The following is an 18,765-nucleotide window of genomic DNA, read 5'->3' on the forward strand; positions in this document are numbered from 1 at the left end:
TTGCCAGTTCTCCGAACTGCTCAAAATTTCCACTACCAGTTCTCCAGAACCTGCTGGATTTCACCCCTGCTTGAAAGCTGTACGGGCTCAGATGGGCTCAGGCAATCCTGCCTTCTCACCCCTATTCATGCCATGGATCAGGAGATATTTATACAGGTGGACTGATGTTCAAAAGTTATCTATAGCAATACAACTTAGACTTAAATACCACTTCACGGTGCTTTACAGCACTGTCAGAGCCGTTTACAAATGTCAATCTCTTGCCCCCAATAATCTGACTGCTCATTTTACCCTCCTTGGAAGGATGGAAGGCTGAGTTAACCTTGAGCTGGTCAGGATCAAACTCTTGGCAATGAGCAGGGAGTTGGCTTGCAATACTGCTTTCTAACCACTGTGCCACCATGGGAGTTCAGGAACTGAGAAGACCTAGGTTCTCCTGCTTGAGCAGGGGGCTGGACTAGAAGACCTCCAAGGTCCCTTCCAGCTTATTCTATTCAATTCCATTCCAATGTAATTCTGAATTCAATTCTATTTTATTCCATTCCATTCCATTCCCATCCCATTCTATTTTTTCTATTCCATTCCATTCCTTATTTTGCTCTTCTAACATATTGTATTGTATTGTATTGTATTGTATTGTATTGTATTGTATTGTATTGCATCGTATCGTATCGTATCGTATCCCATCCCATCCCATCCTATCCTATCTTATTTTCTATTCTCTTCCTAACCTGGCGAGGAGTGGGGTCTGGTGAGGAGTGGGGTCTCTGAACCACAGAGAAAGAAGACTCCCTGCCCAACGCCTGACACTTATTAACCGAATTCAGAGGTCCAGGTTGGGGGAAGGGAGGACTTTTTGCAAAGCAGAGTGGGGGGAAACACCTCTCAGAGATCCACCCGTGGTGATGCAGCCCTGCTGGGCATTTGCTACGAAGGCAATCCAGCTTCAGAATGTGCACAGATTTTTTTGGTGAGGAGGTGAAATCTACGCAGGCCCCGAAATAGAAGGAAAGGGTAGGCGGGATAATAATACTCGGTAATGTTCAAAGGACCAGCTTGGGGGAAAAGAGGCTCTGACCTTGGAGAAGATGAGACACGGTGCCAGCCCAGCGGAGAGACAATTACAGGCAGCGCCTTTTGACTCTGAGAGCAGCTAAGAAGCAGTTATCACAAAGAAGATAACCTCCTTGTGCTGGCTGAAGGGAAGGGGAAAAAAATACAGGATTAGATTGGGAGGGAGAAAAAGAAACTAGGCCACGTACAGAAAGGCAGAAGAAGTGATCGAATCTACAAAGAGAAGACATGAAAGCCAGAGGCAAGATAGGAAACTGGGCTGAGAAAGAGGCATCGGCCACAAGCAACAAGGCAGAGGAGTGTAGAAAAGGGGCTGGCTTGGCCCCTACTGGTAGACATGACGGTTTGATCCCAGGCATCCTCTCGCTAACCGGCTGAGGGCCGGACCGTCACACGATCCGGTTGCCTTCACACAAGATAATTAATTGGGTAAAGAATGACCCCAGCTGCTCTGTTTGCAACCACAATCTATAATCTGTCTCTTCAGCATCTCTCTGCCCTAAAGGCCGTAATCAAGCGATGGTTTTATTTGAGTAGCTTAGCATGTCATACAAGAAAAGTGTGCTTAAATTAACTAGAGTAAATATCCAGGCATGAAAACCGGGGGGGGGGGGGGGATTCTAAAATCCAAGGAATCTTGTCACATTCCTCATTAACTGTTCCTTAATCATAATTGAAGAGAGTCACACACTCATCTGGCCATTTTTTTACTACTGGTTCTTTGGGTGTGGCTTGGTGGGCGTGGCAGGGAAATGATACTGCAAAATTTATTTATTTATTTATATTTGGTGCTTCTAGACCGCCCCCTCTCCCAGAAGGGACTCGGGGCGGTGTACAGTCCATAGAGAATATCACAAAATACAATAAAAAAAGTTAAATATGTACAGTTTGGAGGAGGTTAAAATGCAATTAAAAGAACTGTACAAAGCTAATATAAATATAAATTTTAAATCCCTAAAACAGACACAACAAATTAAAAAACCCCTAAGATAGCCAGATAATAATACATTTGCCAGGAGGGACAGATTGTAATTATGCCAGGCCTGCTAATCGGAACAGGTGAGTCTTCAATTTTTGCCGGAAGGAGCGGAGGTCAGAAGTGGTTCTAATGTCGGGGGGGAGGTCATTCCAGAGGGTTGGGCCCATCACAGAGAAGGCCCTACTCCTTGGTGTCACCCGTTGGCATTGCCTAGTGGACGGCACCAGGAGAAGTCCCTCCCTGTGTGAGCGAATTGGCCGCAGGGATGTATGTGGGAGGATGCGATCCCGCAAGTAACTAGGTCCCGTGCCATGGAGCGCTTTAAAGATGGTAATCAGGACCATGAAACGCACCCGAAAAACCACAGGTAGCCAGTGCAGCTCGCGCAGGAGAGGTGTTACGTGGGAGTACCTCGTACTCCCCATCACAGCCCGCGCGGCTGCGTTCTGAACTAACTGCAGTCTCCGGGCGCGTCCCAAGGGCAGCCCCATGTAGAGAGCGTTGCAGTAATCCAGGCGGGACGTCACCAGCGCATGAGTGACCGTGCGTAGGGCATCCCGGTCCAGTAGGGGGCGCAATTGGCGCACCAGGCGAACCTGGTGGAACGCCCCCCTTGCCACGGCTGCCACATGGTCATCCATTGACAGCCGGGCATCAAGGAGGACGCCCAAATTGCGCGCCCGTTCCACAGGGGGCAATTGTTCGCCCCCTATGGCCAGCGATGGAATCAGCTGGCTGAACCGAGGTGCCGGTAGCCACAGCCACTCGGTCTTGGAGGGGTTGAGTTTAAGTCTGTTGTCCCCCATCCAGACCCCGACGGCTTCCAAGCACCGGGACATCACTTCGACAGCCTCGTTGGGGTGGTTTGGGGTTGAAATATACAGCTGAGTATCTAATCCCTTTGATGCTCTCCTATCAGCTGAGGTCAATTCTCCAGGGAAAAAGTCTCAACAGTGGCTTTTAAGCCAAACCACTGGAGAAGATTGACATATTTGTGAAACTAAAGCCAATCAAAATTGGCATATGTGCTTGTCTGGAGACATGATAGCAGTCTTCTAATATCTTAGGGTTCCAATATCTCAGGGGTTGCCACAAAGAAGAGGGAGTCAAACTATTCTCCAAAGCACCTGAGGGCAGGACAAGAAGCAATGGGTGGAAGCTAATTAAGGACAGAAACAACTTAGAACTAAAGAGGAATTTCCTGACAGTGAGAACAATTAATCAGTGGAACAGAATTTGCCTCCAGAAGTTGTGAATGCTCCAACATTGGAAGTTTTTAAGAAGATGTTGGATATCCATTTATCTGGAGTCATAACTATATTCAGCAAAAAAATGCAGAAGACCCACAGAAAGAAGGAAGTTGCCACAAGAACTCCAGAGTCACTTTGCTGGCTCTGTGATATAGATGTAGTATGTATAAAATTCTCAAAATGTTCAGCAAGATTCCTCGGGCTGGCGGGGGTTGATCTGAGTTATAGACCAGCATATTTGAAAGGCACCAGGTTGGAGTAGGGAGGGGCTGCTGATCGATCGTTGGTGGCCTGGGAAAAAAAAAAAGAATGAACACTTGATGAAAAAAAATGTTCCATGGATGATTCTAACACAACCATCCTTCTTCTTGCTCCTTCTAAACAAAAGGAACAGAAGAAGGAGCAAAATAGCACATGAGTCAACGTCTTCCTCCTCCTCCTCCTCCTCCTCCTCCTCCTCCTCCTCCTCCTCCTCCTCCTCCTCCTCCTCCTCCTCCTCTTGCTCCCATAAACCCCATTCTCTTCTAGCACTGATGATGTTACCTAGTTTGGTAATGCAACATTTATTTATTTTTTAAAACCCTACCAAGCTCAGAGAGCAGCAAGGACCCTACAGTCCTCCCCCTCTCCCTCCCCCTCCCTGCCCTCTGCCTTGGGCGCTAGCTCTCCTTCCCAGTTTGGTCCCCAAAACTTTGCATTGTTTAATGTTATTTTTGAAGCTCAAACATTTATTCCCCTTTGCAGTGATTGAGTAAACATTCACCATCCGTCAAGCCTTTGAAACAGCATGGCTGAGTTTACCTTTGTTTTGTTCTGTTTTAATGGATTTATTCATGAGGAGTTTTTGTTCTCTCAACTAAAGCCTGGCCCCTGGAGCTCGCTCACTAAAGGGAATTCAGATCAGGCAGAGAATACCACCTCCTCCAGCTTCTGCCAGCAGGGAGGGAAGGTGGAGGCAGCGGGAGGTAGCAGTCCTGGGCCCCTGGGGGGCTTTCGGATGGGAAACGGTGCCATGGATGAAGGCCATCCTGTGGATGCCCAGAACGCCAACAGTTTAACAGTAGGGTTGAAAATATGTACAACATAGCAGGGAAAGGAAGTGGTTCCCTCCAGCCCAGGAAAAGCCATTATTGCACATGAAACCTTCATCCTTGGCTTGCCAAGACAGGCTTATCAAGGGGAGATTGTCTGGTTGGCATTTAACTAGGCGCCCAGGGTTGGTTCTCGATGCCCCGTATATATAGATGCAGGTTTTATAGGCTAGACCCAATGATAGCAAATCTATGGCGCCTATGCCACAGGTGGCATGCAGCACCCTCTCTGAGGGCATGTGAGCCATCACCCTAGTTCAGCTTCCCCATGCATCTGCATGTGCCTCCCACCAGCCAGCTGGTTGTTGAATCTCTGCCACGCATGCAAAGGAGAAGCATGCACAGGGGCCACACACGCATGCACAAGGGGCAGTGTGCGTTTGGAGGGCTAAATGTGCATGCGTAGGGGGACACATGTGGGGGTGCTTGCATGCATGAGGCATGTGCAAGGATCTGCACACACATGAGGGCAGAGGGCATGCGCTGGGGGCACATGCACATTGCATTTGGGGGGTTCGGGTGTACATGTGCGTATTCGCGCATGCACGCATGCACACTTTGGGCACTCGCTCTGGAAAGGTTCGCCATCACTGGGTTAGACCCTTGATCATTGAAGACAATTAACCAGTGGAACAGAAGTTGCCACCAGAAGTTGTGGGGGGCTCCAACATGGGAGGTTTTTAAGAAGAGACTGGAGAGTCACTTGTTTGAAATGGTATTTAGGGTCTCTTGCTTGAGCAGGGGGTTGGACTAGAAGACCTCCAAGGTCCCTCCCAGCTCCACTCTGATTGATTGAATGACTCAACACCAGGCTTCCTTTACAAGGTATTATTACCCGTTCCCGCATCTAAACCATCAGATTCCCAATTATGGTTTGTGCTGGAAGTATTGGATGAGCCGGCTTCCGTTCGCTCTGGGATTTAGCACTTTCCCCCTCTCCGAGATGGGATTGAAATGACCACCACATGAGCTTTTAATCCTAAATGGGCAATCAAGATCTTCAGCTCTCTGACCCATCGCATCAGCTCCTGCAACATTTCTTCAGCCCCAAAAGAGATTTCCGTTATCCAAGGCTCAGCGGAGGGGGGAAAACCCCAAAAATCTAATTGCAAGGATCAGATTTCTGACATGAAATGGCTCATCCCTCACCACCATCCTGTCGGCAGGATAGTCCTGAGACACAAGCTGAGAATCTGGATCCCATCAGTTTAGGTGACACCAGTCCTGTGCCCCACGTTGGCTCTCTGCTCCCCTTTGAAATGGAGTTATCCCCCACTGGATTCTTTGTTCAAGTTTATTCCCCCCTCCCATTTTCTACTGGGGAAAACCACCCAAGAGTAATTAGGGAACTCTTCCTGGGACGTTTCTTCATAAACGACTTAGATGAAGGAATAGAAAGGGAATTTACCAAATTTGCAGATGATACTAAGCTGGCAGGAATAGCCAACACCCCTAGAAGATAGACTCAAGATCCAGATGGATCTTGACAGCCTTTGGACCCTGGTCCCTATCTAACAAAACGAAATTCAATGTAGAGAAAAATAAAGTCCTACATTTAGGTAAGAAAAGCCAAAAGGACACATATAGGCAGGGTGAAACCAGGCTTAATAGCAGTGACTGTGAGAGGGATCTTGGAGTCTTAGTGGACAACCAGTTAAATATGAGCCAGCAGTGTGCGGCGGCAGCCAAAAAAGCCAATGCAATCCTAAATTGCATTAACAGAGGGATACAATCAAGACCAAGGGAGGTACTAATACCACTCTATAAAGCCATAGTAAGACCACACCTGGAATCCTGCATCCAGTTTTGGCCACCACAATATACAAAAGGTGTTGAGACTCTAGAACAGCGATGGCGAACCTTTTGTGGCTCGCGTGCCATAAGTGGGGGGAGCGCAGGGGGGTCATGTGCAGGCGTGCTGCACCCATAATGCAATGCACGACCCCCCCAGTGCACATGCGCACACTACAGGTGTGACCTCCCCCATTTTTACTTGCTTTTTTCGCCCTCCCCAGGCTCCAGAGGCTTTAATAGGAGCACGGGGAGGGTGAAAACAGCCTCCCCCGCCCCCCAGAAGCCCTCCGGAGGCTTCAGGGACCTTCAAAACGACCCTCCGAGCAAACCAGAAGTGAGGGTCATTTTAAGTGCTCCGAAGGCTTCAGGGACCTTCAAAAGGCTCTTTCGCCCGTAGGGCCAGATTGCCCATGGGGCCGGACTTTTGCGCTCCAGAGGCTCCTATAAAGTCTCTGGAGCCTGGGGAGGGCGAAAAATGGCTTTAAAAAAGGGTGAACTCAGTGCCTCGCGTGCCCTGACAAATGGCTCCGCGTGCCACCTGTGGCACGCGTGCCATAGGTTCGCCATCACTGCTCTAGAAAGAGTGCAGAGAAGAGCAACCAGGATGATGAGGGAAGTGGAGGCTAAAACCTACGATGAACGGTTGCAGGAACTGGGCATGGCTAGTGTTGAAGCCATAGGAACCCTGGGGGCAAGTGACCATGCAATATTGGAATTCAACATTATCCAAACACAAGTAGTAGAACAAAGTCAAACTAGAGTCTTGGACTTTAAGAAAGCTAATTTCAATAAACTTAGAGAGAGCTTGGGAAAAATTCCATGGATGAGAATCCTCGAGGGGAAAACAACTCAAGAAGCTTGGGAAATTTTGAAAAATGAGATTAGAAAAGCCCAGTCTAACACAATACCAATGAAGAAGAAAAACAACAGCTCCCAAAAGAAACCAGCATGGCTGCATAAACAACTATCTGACAAACTGAAAGACAAAAAAAGTAAGTATAAAAAGTGGAAGGAGGGGGACATAACTAAGGCAGAATATCAGCAAATAGCCCGAGCCTGTAAAGATGAAGTGAGGAAAGCTAAGGCTCACAATGAAGAAAGGCTTGCCACAAAAGTAAAAATTAACAAAAAAAGCTTCTTCCAACATGTTAAAAACAAGAAAAAAGTTAAGGAAACAATTGGTCCATTGCTAGGAGAAAGTGGCAAGAAGGTGACAAGCAACAGGGAGAAAGCAGAACTATTTAACTCATGTTTTGCATCTGTCTTTACACAAAGGGATAAAACAGTCCAACCTATCAAAAGCAGCACCACAAAATTAGGAACACAAATTGAAATAGGGAAGAAAATGGTAAGTGAGCACCTGTCTACCCTAGATGAGTTCAAATCACCAGGACCGGATGGATTACACCCCAGAGTTCTGAAGGAACTAGCAGACGAGATCTCAGAACCACTGAATTATATCTTTCAGAGATCCTGGAACACCGGGGAACTACCAGAGGACTGGAAAAGAGCTGATGTGGTTCCCATCTTCAAAAAAGGGAAAAAATTAGATCCAGGAAACTACAGACCTATCAGCCTAACCTCAATACCAGGAAAGATTCTGGAAAAAATAATCAAGCAACGAATTTGCGAACACCTAGAAGCAAACAAAGTAATAGCCAAAAGCCAACATGGATTTGTCAAAAACAGATCATGCCAGACTAATCTTATTGCATTCTTTGATAATGTGACAAAATTAGTGGACCAGAGGAATGCCGTTGATATAGTTTACTTGGACTTCAGTAAGGCTTTTGATAAGGTAGACCATAACCTACTACTAGATAAAGTAGAAGAATGTGGGTTAGACAGCATCACCACCAGATGGATTGGTAACTGGCTGACCAACCGCACTCAACGTGTAGTTCTCAATGGAACTGCATCTACATGGAGGGAAGTATGCAGTGGAGTACCCCAAGGCTCTGTTTTAGGCCCAGTACTCTTCAACATCTTCATCAATGATTTGGATGAGGGAATAAATGGGGAACTCATCAAATTTGCAGATGATACCAAGCTGGCAGGAATAGCCAACACTCCAGAAGATAGGCTTAAGATACAGAAGGATCTTGACAAACTTGAACATTGGGCACTATCTAATAAAATGAAATTCAATGGTGAAAAGAGTAAGGTTCTACATTTAGGCAACAAAAACGGAATGCACAGGTACAGTATAGGTGATACCTTACTCAGTAGTAGTAACTGTGAAAGGGATCTTGGAGTCCTAGTGGACAACCATTTAAATATGAGCCAGCAGTGTGCAGCAGCTGCCAAAAAAGCCAACACAGTTCTAGGCTGCATCAACAGAGGGATAGAATCAAGATCACGTGAAGTGTTAATACCACTTTATAATGCCTTGGTAAGGCCACACTTGGAATACTGCATTCAGTTCTGGTCGCCACGATGTAAAAAAGATGTGTAGACTCTAGAAAGAGTGCAGAGAAGAGCAACAAAGATGATTAGGGGACTGGAGACCAAAACATATGAAGAACGGTTGCAGGAACTGGGTATGTTTAGCTTAAGAGAAAGAAGGACTAGGGGAGACATGATAGCATTATTCCAATATCTCAGAGGTTGCCACAAAGAAGAGGGAGTCAAACTATTCTCCAAAGCACCTGAGGGTAGAACAAGAAGCAATGGGTGGAAACTAATCAAGGAGAGAAGCAACTTAGAACTGAGGAGAAATTTCCTGACAGTGAGAACAATTAATCAGTGGAACAGCTTGCCTCCAGAAGTTGTGAATGCCCCAACACTGGAAGTCTTTAAGAAGATGTTGGATAGCTATTTGTCTGAAACGGTATAGGGTTTCCTGCCTAGGCAGGGGGTTGGACTAGAAGACCTCCAAGGTCCCTTCCAACTCTACTATTGTATTGTATTGTAGTCTAGTGAAGAGAAGGACCAGGGGAGACAGGAGAGCAGCCTTCCAATATTTGAGGGGCACAGAGAGGAAGGGGTCAAGCTATTCTCCAAAGCACCAGAAGGCCAGACAAGGAAGAATGGATGGAAACTGAACAAGGAGAGATTCAACCTGGAAATAAGGAGGAATTTCCTGACAGTGAGAACAAGCAAGAGAGGCGTCCAGCCTCCCTCCTCCTCCTCCTCCTCCTCCTTTTCTGCCAGGTATCCTTTTATTTTGCAAATGTTATTTCACCTCCTGTTTTTGTTGGCTCAACTGAAGCTAACAGAAACTGAAGCTGCCTGGGAAACCCAGTATAAACTGCAGAGATTTCTAGCAGATGTGTTGCTCATTGTCATTCTGAAAAGATTGCCTTATAGAAAAGGACAGGTTTTAAGGCATCAGGATTATAAATCAAGGGTTGGGGGTGGGGGGAATGGATAGAAAAAGGTGCACAGCCTGTCTCCCCCCCCCCCCCCCGTGTGTGTGCCATAGATAGGGGTCCATAAATTGTTATTTATTTGTTAGATTTACACCTTGCTTTTTGACCATTTGCCCTTCGAAGTGGCGTACAAAGCCATTTCAATTTTTTCCTCCTTATGCCCCCCACCCACCCAATAGGGAGTTTATTGCTGTGCTTTTTCCTCTTGCAAAAATTACCTTATTCCCCTGCAAAATTCAGCAAGGTTTCCTCTTACTGCCCTCCCCCAAGACGCAAACAGATAATGATTGCAACCGTAAAAGGCGGGAGGATTTCTCTAGCCAAGATGCCACGTTCTTCTCTTAATAACTGCACTTCCCCCCCCCCAGACACACACACACACAAAGGGGGAATGTGTTTTGCTATTAGCATCATGGACCACCTCCTGATTTCGCCCTCATCCTGTTGGGGGGATCTATTCTGGCAGAGGGTCCTTGAGCTGCTCTTGGTTGGCTTGGTAAAAATTCGCTCTGGGAGAGAGTTTGATTCCCTCTGCGTAGCACAGCTGCAAAAAGGGCAAAGACACACTTCAGTGCGCCAGGAGAGAGAGAGAGAGAGAGAGAGAGAGATTAACACTGAAATGGGCAGCCTCACCATGGCATTATGCAAATCTATCTCGTGTGCCCACCCTTCAAAGGCTGCGCATACGTTTGGCTCTCGGTGTTCATCTCCAAAGGGGTTTTATGGAGCTGAAACGGGGGCTGGTGCATTGAAAAGACCACAGAGGCAATGGGAAAATAAAGCAGGAAAGATGGAGTATGACTAAGCGCACACAAGTACATGCTTACACACATGCACACCAGTGGTGGGTTGCAGGTGGTACGCCCCGGTATGGGTGTACCCGGGGTGGGTTCCTGCCAGTTCTAACCTCTTCTATAGAAGAGGTTCCACAAATCTACAGTGCCGTTTAGAACTGGTTCCAGCTCCCTCCCCCCCCCCGCCCGTCTGCACATCATCAAGATGAAGAGCGAGAGGAGGAATTCTGGGACTTGAAGTCCACAAGTCTTAAAGCTGTCAAGTTTGAACGCCCCTGAGGGGGAGGGTTCTAAAGGGTTAGGGGTGCAAGGGTCTTATAACTTGACAGCTTTAAGACTTCCGTGCTTTAAATGCCAGAGTTCTTGAGCCGACATGACTGGAGGAGGAATTCTGGGAGTTGAAGTCCACAAGTCTTAAAGCTGTCAAGATTAAACACCCCTGGGTTTTTTTTCTAAAGGTTTAGGGGTGCAAGGGTCTTGTAACTTGACAGCTTTAAGACTTGCACACTTCAATGCCAGAGTTCCTGAGCCAACATTTTGGTTGCTAAGCAAGAGCGTTGTTAAGTGAGTTTCACCACATTTTACAAGTTGGCCACGCCCACCCAGTCACATGGCTGGCAAGCCACTCCCACAAAGCAGGCCACACCTACAGAACAGGTTCGAAAAATATTTGAAACCCACCACTGGTGCGTACTGGTGCCTGCCGGGAGCACCGGGTACCGTTCTGATACGGTGCTCCAGAGGGCCCACCTGACCTCCTTACCTGCATTTGAACTCTTCAGCGCTTCCATACCGAGCAGCTGGAGCGTCGCCCAAAGTTGCGGAGATGTCACAAGAGGTAAGGACATGTGGGGGGGGACGCTGGGCCCCGTTGCGCTGTACCAATTGCAATGGGATCCGGAACCCACCACTGACACAAACACACACAAACACACAGAGAGAGAGAGAGCCTCAGTCTGGCAAAGGTAGTCCTCAACCTAGGACCACAACTGAGCCCAAAATGTATGTTGCTAAGTGAGAAATTGGTGAAGTGAGTTTTGCCCCATTTGACGACTTTTCTTACGTGAATCGCTGCAGTAGTTAAATTAGTCACACAGGTCGTTCAGTGAATCTGGCTTCCCCGGCGACTTTGCTTGTCCGAAGGTCGTAAAAGGGGATCACGTGACCCCGGGACACTGCAACCGTCATATGTATGAGTCGGTTGCTAAGCGTCTGAATGTAAATCATGTGACCGTGGGGATGCGGCAGGGGTCATACGTATGAAAAATGGTTGTAAGTCACTTTTTTCAGGGCCGTTGTAACAGTCACTAAGTGAACTGCTGTAAATTGAGGACTACCTGTGCTGATTGACTTGACACAGTGTTCTAGGGCGTTTTTGTTGCTTTGTGACAGATGTGAGAAATAGCAATAGCACTCAGACTTCTATACCACTTCACAGAGCTTTTACAGCCCCCTCTAAGCGGTTTACAGAGTCAGCCTCTTGCTCCCCAACAATCTGGGTCCTCATTTTACCCACCTCGGGAGGACGGAAGGCTGAGTCAACCTTGAGCCTGGTGAGATTCGATCTGCCAAATTGCAGGCAGCCAGCAGTCAGCAGAAGTAGCCTGCAGTACTGCACTCTAACCACTGCACAGGAAGGGAGGGAGGGAGGGAGGGAGGAAGGAGAAAAGAAAGAACAATCGCAATAGCATTTAGACTTATATACCGCTTCACAGTGCTTTACAGCCCTCTCTGAGTGGTTTACAGAGTCAGCCTCTTGCACCCAACAATCTGGGTCCTCATTTTGCCCACCTCAGAAGGATGGGAGGCTGAGTCAATCTTGAGCTGGTTAGAATCGAACTACTGTCAGTCATCAGAATTAGCCTTCAGTACTGCATTCTAACCACCATGCAACCTGGAAGGAAGGAAGGAAGGAAGGAAGGAAGGAAGGAAGGAAGGAAGGAAGGAAGGAAGGAAGGAAGGGGAAAAAGAAGAGCTATAGGAATAGTACTTAGACTTATATACCACTTCATAGTGCTTTACAGCCCTCTCTAAGCAGTTTACAGAGTCAGCCTTTTGCCCCCAACAATCTGGGTCCTCATTTTTACCCACCTTAGAAGGATGAAAGACTGAGTCAATCTTGAGCTGGTTAGAATCGAACTACTGTCGGTCAACAGAATTAGCCTTCAGTACTGCATTCTAACCACTGCATGCAACCCGTAAGTAAGTAAGTAAGTAAGTAAGTAAGTAAGTAAGTAAGTAAGTAAGTAAGTAAGTAAGTAAGTAAGGAAGGAAGGAAGGAAGGAAGGAAGGAAGGAAGGAAGGAAGGAGGCAATAGCACTTCTAGCACTTCAATAGCACCAGAACTTCTCTGAGGACATCAAAACAATACATAAGCAGAAGGCAAAACTTTGTGTCCAATTAAATAAGCCTAACTCGTCTGGAGCAAAACCTCGAGGCACTTAAAGTAGACATGAAAGTCTTAGCAGACATATGTTTTCTATTTTTTTTAAAAAAAACTGTCATTTAACAATAGCAACAACACTTAGACTTATATAACTCTTCACAGTGTTTTACAGCCCTCTCTAAGCAGTTTACAGAGTCAGCATTTTGCCCCAAACAATCTGGGACCTCATTTTACCCACCTCGGAAGGGAGGGAGGGAGGAAGGATGAAAGGAAAGAAAGAAGGAGAATAGTAATAGCCATTAGACTTATATACCACTTCACAATGCTTTTCAGCCCACTCTAAGCGGTTTATGGAGTCAGCCTCTTGCCCTCAACAATCTGGGTCCTCATTTTACCAACCTCAGATGGATGGAAGGCTGAGTCAACGTTCAGATGGTCAGGATTGAACCCCTGACAGTCGGCACAATTAGCCTGCAATACTCATTCCAACCACTGGACCATCATGGCTTTTTTAGAAATCAACTATTCTCATTGTAATAAATGATTTATGGCTTCATATCATGCGTGAACCAGGCCATTAAAGGTGCTTAAACACTTTTTGCATGATGTATGAATCTGTTTTCTCTCTAATATTGGTTTTGTATCGAGGTGTTTTTTCTCTGAAAAAAAATGGGGGTGGGTTATCCTTTCCCCATGGTTACTACAGTTTCCCCCCCTCCCCCCAAGACTTAGGAAGGGAGGAAAAATAATGCACACTCTCTCTAGCACAGTTTTCATCAACCTCTACCAGCCTTTTTCCTTTGCAAATATCTTCCACGGTAAATCCCAGAAATCCTAACCAGGTTGCTAGGAAGAGAAACTACTATATGATGTCAACTCGCCATGTTGACATTCCATGCATACCGTCGGCGCAGCCAGATCTCAGATTACAGCAGCTGGTTTGAGATGGGTGTATCTATTGGGTAATGTGATTTATGACACAGACTGAGGGGAGGAAAGGAACAGGGGCAAAGTTCAGAGGCAGATAAACAAAGCAAAGAAATGGCTGCAAATAAATCTTGCCTAATGAATAATGCCTAATGAAAGGTGTTAATAAATCACTGGTTTTTGTATTAAAACATTGGCTCGATTATTATGAATCAGTTACGGCATCGTTAGGAAACTTCACATACGGGAGTTGAAGTTAGTGATGTGAATCTGACTGCCAGTTTTAACGCTAAAATCTTTGCAGGGGTCTTCATGCCTGCCAGAACATATTTTTTTCAGCATGAACAATTCTCCAAATATTAGCATTTTTGTTTTCGTTCTTCCAACCCATTTCCCCTCTGTTAAATGCCAAATTACCTTTCACTAATGCCGATAACCCAGCATTGCCCGGATGTTTATTGATTTATAGGGGGAAAATGTCCGGACCATGGCAACTCCACTGCACTGCACAGCAGAAGCCATTTTACGGCAGTACAGTAGAACCATTTTAAGGCACAACAGGCTTTATCTTAACAAAGCACACATCCCAAGGGGCATTAGTGGTGTCTTACCCCTACAATATTTGTGTCCAGAGAGTAAGTCATCTGTGTACCAAGTTTAGTTGGAATTGCTCGAGGCGTTCCAGAGTTATGCTGGAACATACACACACACACACACACACACACACACACACACACACACACTTTATATATATATATATATATATATATATATATATATATATATATATATATATATATATATATATATATATATATATATATATATATATATATAATGTTGTAATTGTACTGATAAATAAATAAAGGGAGACTAGGATAGATCTATTTCGAGCTAATTAGCTCTCATCAGCTAGCCATACCCTTTACTGGGATTATAACCCGGGCTGTATATATCTTATAGTCATACCAGGGGTTGTAACATAAATACATACATACATACATACATACATACATACACACACACACACACACACACACACACACACACACATATATATATATATATACACACACACACAGAGAGAGAGAGAGAGAGAGACAGAGAGAGAGAGACAGAGAGAGAGAGAGACAGAGAGAGAGAGAGAGAGAGAGACAGAGAGAGAGAGAGAGAGAGATTAGTCATGCACAAAACTCCATGACTAATAGAAAAAAAAACCCACAGACCTTCCTTTTACTCTCCTGGAAGAGGCAGGTTTGGCCTTGTGGGGCAAAACTACCTTTTACACCCTTGACCGACCCTTGACCTCAGAAGGAGTGGCCTGAATAGCCCTGGAAGGAAAGCACCAATAAGTGTTGAATGTCCTTGTTCTTCACTCATAGGTGCATTTTTCTGCAGCTCTTTTCCAAATATATGTATATCAGGTATTAATATTAATGGTGATCTACAGCAGCAAATGTTGGAGTGCTTAGGATTTCTGGTAATAACTACCATTCAGTTAAAAAGGGGAGAGTCGGTGAGCTTGGGTTTGCCTACACATTGAACAATCAGGTATCCCTCCTCAGGTGGGCACTGCCAAGTTATCAAAGAGTATCAGATGCCAACCAAGGCAAGCAGTGTAAATCGGTGGCTTGATCCCTATTCTTTTATCCTGGAATTAGTTCCTGTATTTTAGCTTTGTTTTATTTTATAAATAATCCATTAATAATCTGTCTGTATTCCCATTCCCATTCAAACTAAGAGTTGGGTCTAGAATAGAGTGGAGTGGAGTGGAGTGGAGTGGAATAGAATAGAATAGAATAGAATAGAATAGAATAGAATAGAATAGAATAGAATAGGGAATAGCATAGCATAGCATGGCGCAGAGCAATCCTGGGTTGTATAAACAGAGGCATAGAATCAAGATCACGTGTCGCTTTATGAAATCCTAGTAAGACCATTTTTGGAATGCTGCAACCAGTTTTGGTCACCATGCTACAAAAAAGATGTTGAGACCTTGGAAAAACAGCAAAGAAGAGCAAGTAAGATGATCAAAGGCCTGGAGACTAAACCATATGAAGAACGGCTGCAGGATTTGGGTTTGGCTAGTTAGAGAAAAGAAGGATGAGGGATGACATGATAGCAGTCTTCCAGTATTTGAGGGGCTGCCCCAAAGAAGAGACCGTCACCTTATTCTCCAAGGCACCAAGAGGGCAGGACAAGAAACAATGGTTGGAAACTAATCAAAGAGAGAATCAACCTGGAATTAAGGAGAAACTTCCTAACAGTGAGGATAATTAACCAGTGGAACAGAAGTTGCCTCCAACTTCTCCCATCACTGGAGGTTTTTAAGAGTCTAGACAGTCACTTGTCTGAAATGTTACAGGTTCTCCTGCTTGAGCAGGGAGCTGGACTAGAAGACCTCCAAGGTCCCTTCCAGCTCATTCATTCTATTGTCTATTGAGGAGGTGGATGGAGTGCAGTCAAAAACATCACAGCACAAAGGTTCACACCTTCGTCACAGTCGCCCATGCTATGATTTCTCCCCTGCTTTGTCAGGCTTGGATTCACTACCCTTGGCAAAGGGATTTGGGAGCCAAAAACACAGGAAGGATATTCTGCTCTGCAGGACTTGTCCCTCTTCCAAACGAGGCACAGTTTGATGTCATATGCAAAGAGTCATAAACCAAAATGTTACTTGGCTCTGGTTTAGAAGAAACATCTTCCTGGAGCTACGGCACTTAAATTCGAGCAGTATGAGAAAATGTGTGGCTCTCAGGCCCTAAAGTAGGACAATAATTGGAGTGACAATTCATGATAAAAGAAAATCGGGAAAGGGAACAGGATTTACTCAAAGCAAGTAAGTGGAAGCATATTTAGAATTGTGTTGCCCAGGGAAGACTTTTTAAAGAAATGGTTGTTATTAGGTAAACATTAAAAACGTTGGACATAGCGCGACATTTCTGGCATAGTCATTTCCATAGAGCTCTTAGATCTTAAAACAATAACAGTTTATATCCATTACATAGGTATGTGTAATCAGTCAAATTACCTACCCATTGGTACCTTTTGTTATGTACCGTATTTTTCGGAGTATAAGATGCACCATTTTCCCCTCCTAAAAGAGGGTGAAAATTTGGGTGCTTCTTATACACCGAATGTAGCCCCACCCACCCACCGGCCCCCACCCTTTGGCCTCTGCCTCCCAGCAATTTACCTCCTTGCAGCAAACGGGGAAAATGGGGCTTGCGGAGGCGGCAATAGGGTATAGCAATCCCTGCAGCCTGAAACAGCTGATCATCTGGAGGCCCATGCTGAAATTGAAAGTGAAACTTGCTGTTTGCTGCAAGGAGGCAAATTGCTGGGAGGCAGAGGCAGATATTTTTCCCTTGTTTTCCTCCCCAAAAGCTAGGTACATCTTATACTCCAAAAAATACGGTAGTTACTATCAATACATATACATATCCAGTTCCTACCTATCATACAATATTCATACCATATTTCCAATTCTTAACTTATCCCTGTTTTTCTGTCCCAACCTTTTCCCCTCGTTTCTAACCATCGGTACAATTTGTCTCAGATTTCATGGTATTCTGTCTCAGCCTTGTCTTTGAGGTCTAGAGTCAGTTTGTCCAGTTCTGTGCATGTTAGTATCTTATTTCATCAAGGATTTGGGACTTGAATCTTAACAGCTACAGAATTACAAGGTTCTAATGCTTTCTGTGGTTTTTTTGTGCTGAGTAAAACTGACATCCGGAAGCAGTTCCATAGGTGGAAGGCATAGACATTTTGGTGAGGTGCCAATGTTTAGCACTGTTAGGAGCCCCAGACCGCTTCTGTGAAGGAGTGGAACATCTGCCAGTTTGAACTGAGGTAACGGAATGTGAGGCAACTGGCAGTTGGAACAGAGTTCTTTTCAGATGGGGAGGGGGAGTAGAATGTCTAACTTCTTAGCATTAGAGTGTGTTAATATAAGGCAACTGGAAGTTGGAACAGAGTTCTTTTCAGGTGGGGAGGGGGAGTAGAACTCCTTAGCACCAGACGTGTTAATTACTGTATTAGAATTACTAATGATCTGATGGTCATTTCAAAAAATCCTTTCTTAAGCAAGCACCTAGAAGCCAAGAGCAACATATGTGTCAAATTTCAAGTTTGGAGGCTTTACAATACAATACAATACAATAGTAGAGTTGGAAGGGACCTTGGAGGTCTTCTAGTCCAACCCCCTGCCTAGGCAGGAAACCCTATACCGTTTCAGACAAATAGCTATCCAACATCTTCTTAAAGACTTCCAGTGTTGGGGCATTCACAACTTCTGGAGGCAAGCTGTTCCACTGATTAATTGTTCTCACTGTCAGGAAATTTCTCCTCAGTTCTAAGTTGCTTCTCTCCTTGATTAGTTTCCACCCATTGCTTCTTGTTCTACCCTCAGGTGCTTTGGAGAATAGTTTGACTCCCTCTTCTTTGTGGCAACCTCTGAGATATTGGAATAATGCTATCATGTCTCCCCTAGTCCTTCTTTCTCTTAAGCTAAACATACCCAGTTCCTGCAACCGTTCTTCATATGTTTTAGTCTCCAGTCCCCTAATCATCTTTGTTGCTCTTCTCTGCACTCTTTCTAGAGTCTCCACATCTTTTTTACATCGTGGCGACCAGAACTGAATGCAGTATTCCAAGTGTGGCCTTACCAAGGCATTATAGAGTGGTATTAACACTTCACGTGATCTTGATTCTATCCCTCTGTTGATGCAGCCTAGAACTGTGTTGGCTTTTTTGGCAGCTGCTGCACACTGCTGGCTCATATTTAAATGGTTGTCCACTAGGACTCCAAGATCCCTTTCACAGTTACTACTACTGAGTAAGGTATCACCTATACTGTACCTGTGCATTCCGTTTTTGTTGCCTAAATGTAGAACCTTACTCTTTTCACCATTGAATTTCATTTTATTAGATAGTGCCCAATGTTCAAGTTTGTCAAGATCCTTCTGTATCTTAAGCCTATCTTCTGGAGTGTTGGCTATTCCTGCCAGCTTGGTATCATCTGCAAATTTGATGAGTTCCCCATTTATTCCCTCATCCAAATAAATGGGGAACTCATCAAATTTGCAGATGATACGGTT

The sequence above is a fragment of the Natrix helvetica genome, assembly GCF_964273705.1.
Source record: "Natrix helvetica genome assembly, chromosome: 14".
Lineage (NCBI taxonomy): Eukaryota > Metazoa > Chordata > Lepidosauria > Squamata > Natricidae > Natrix > Natrix helvetica.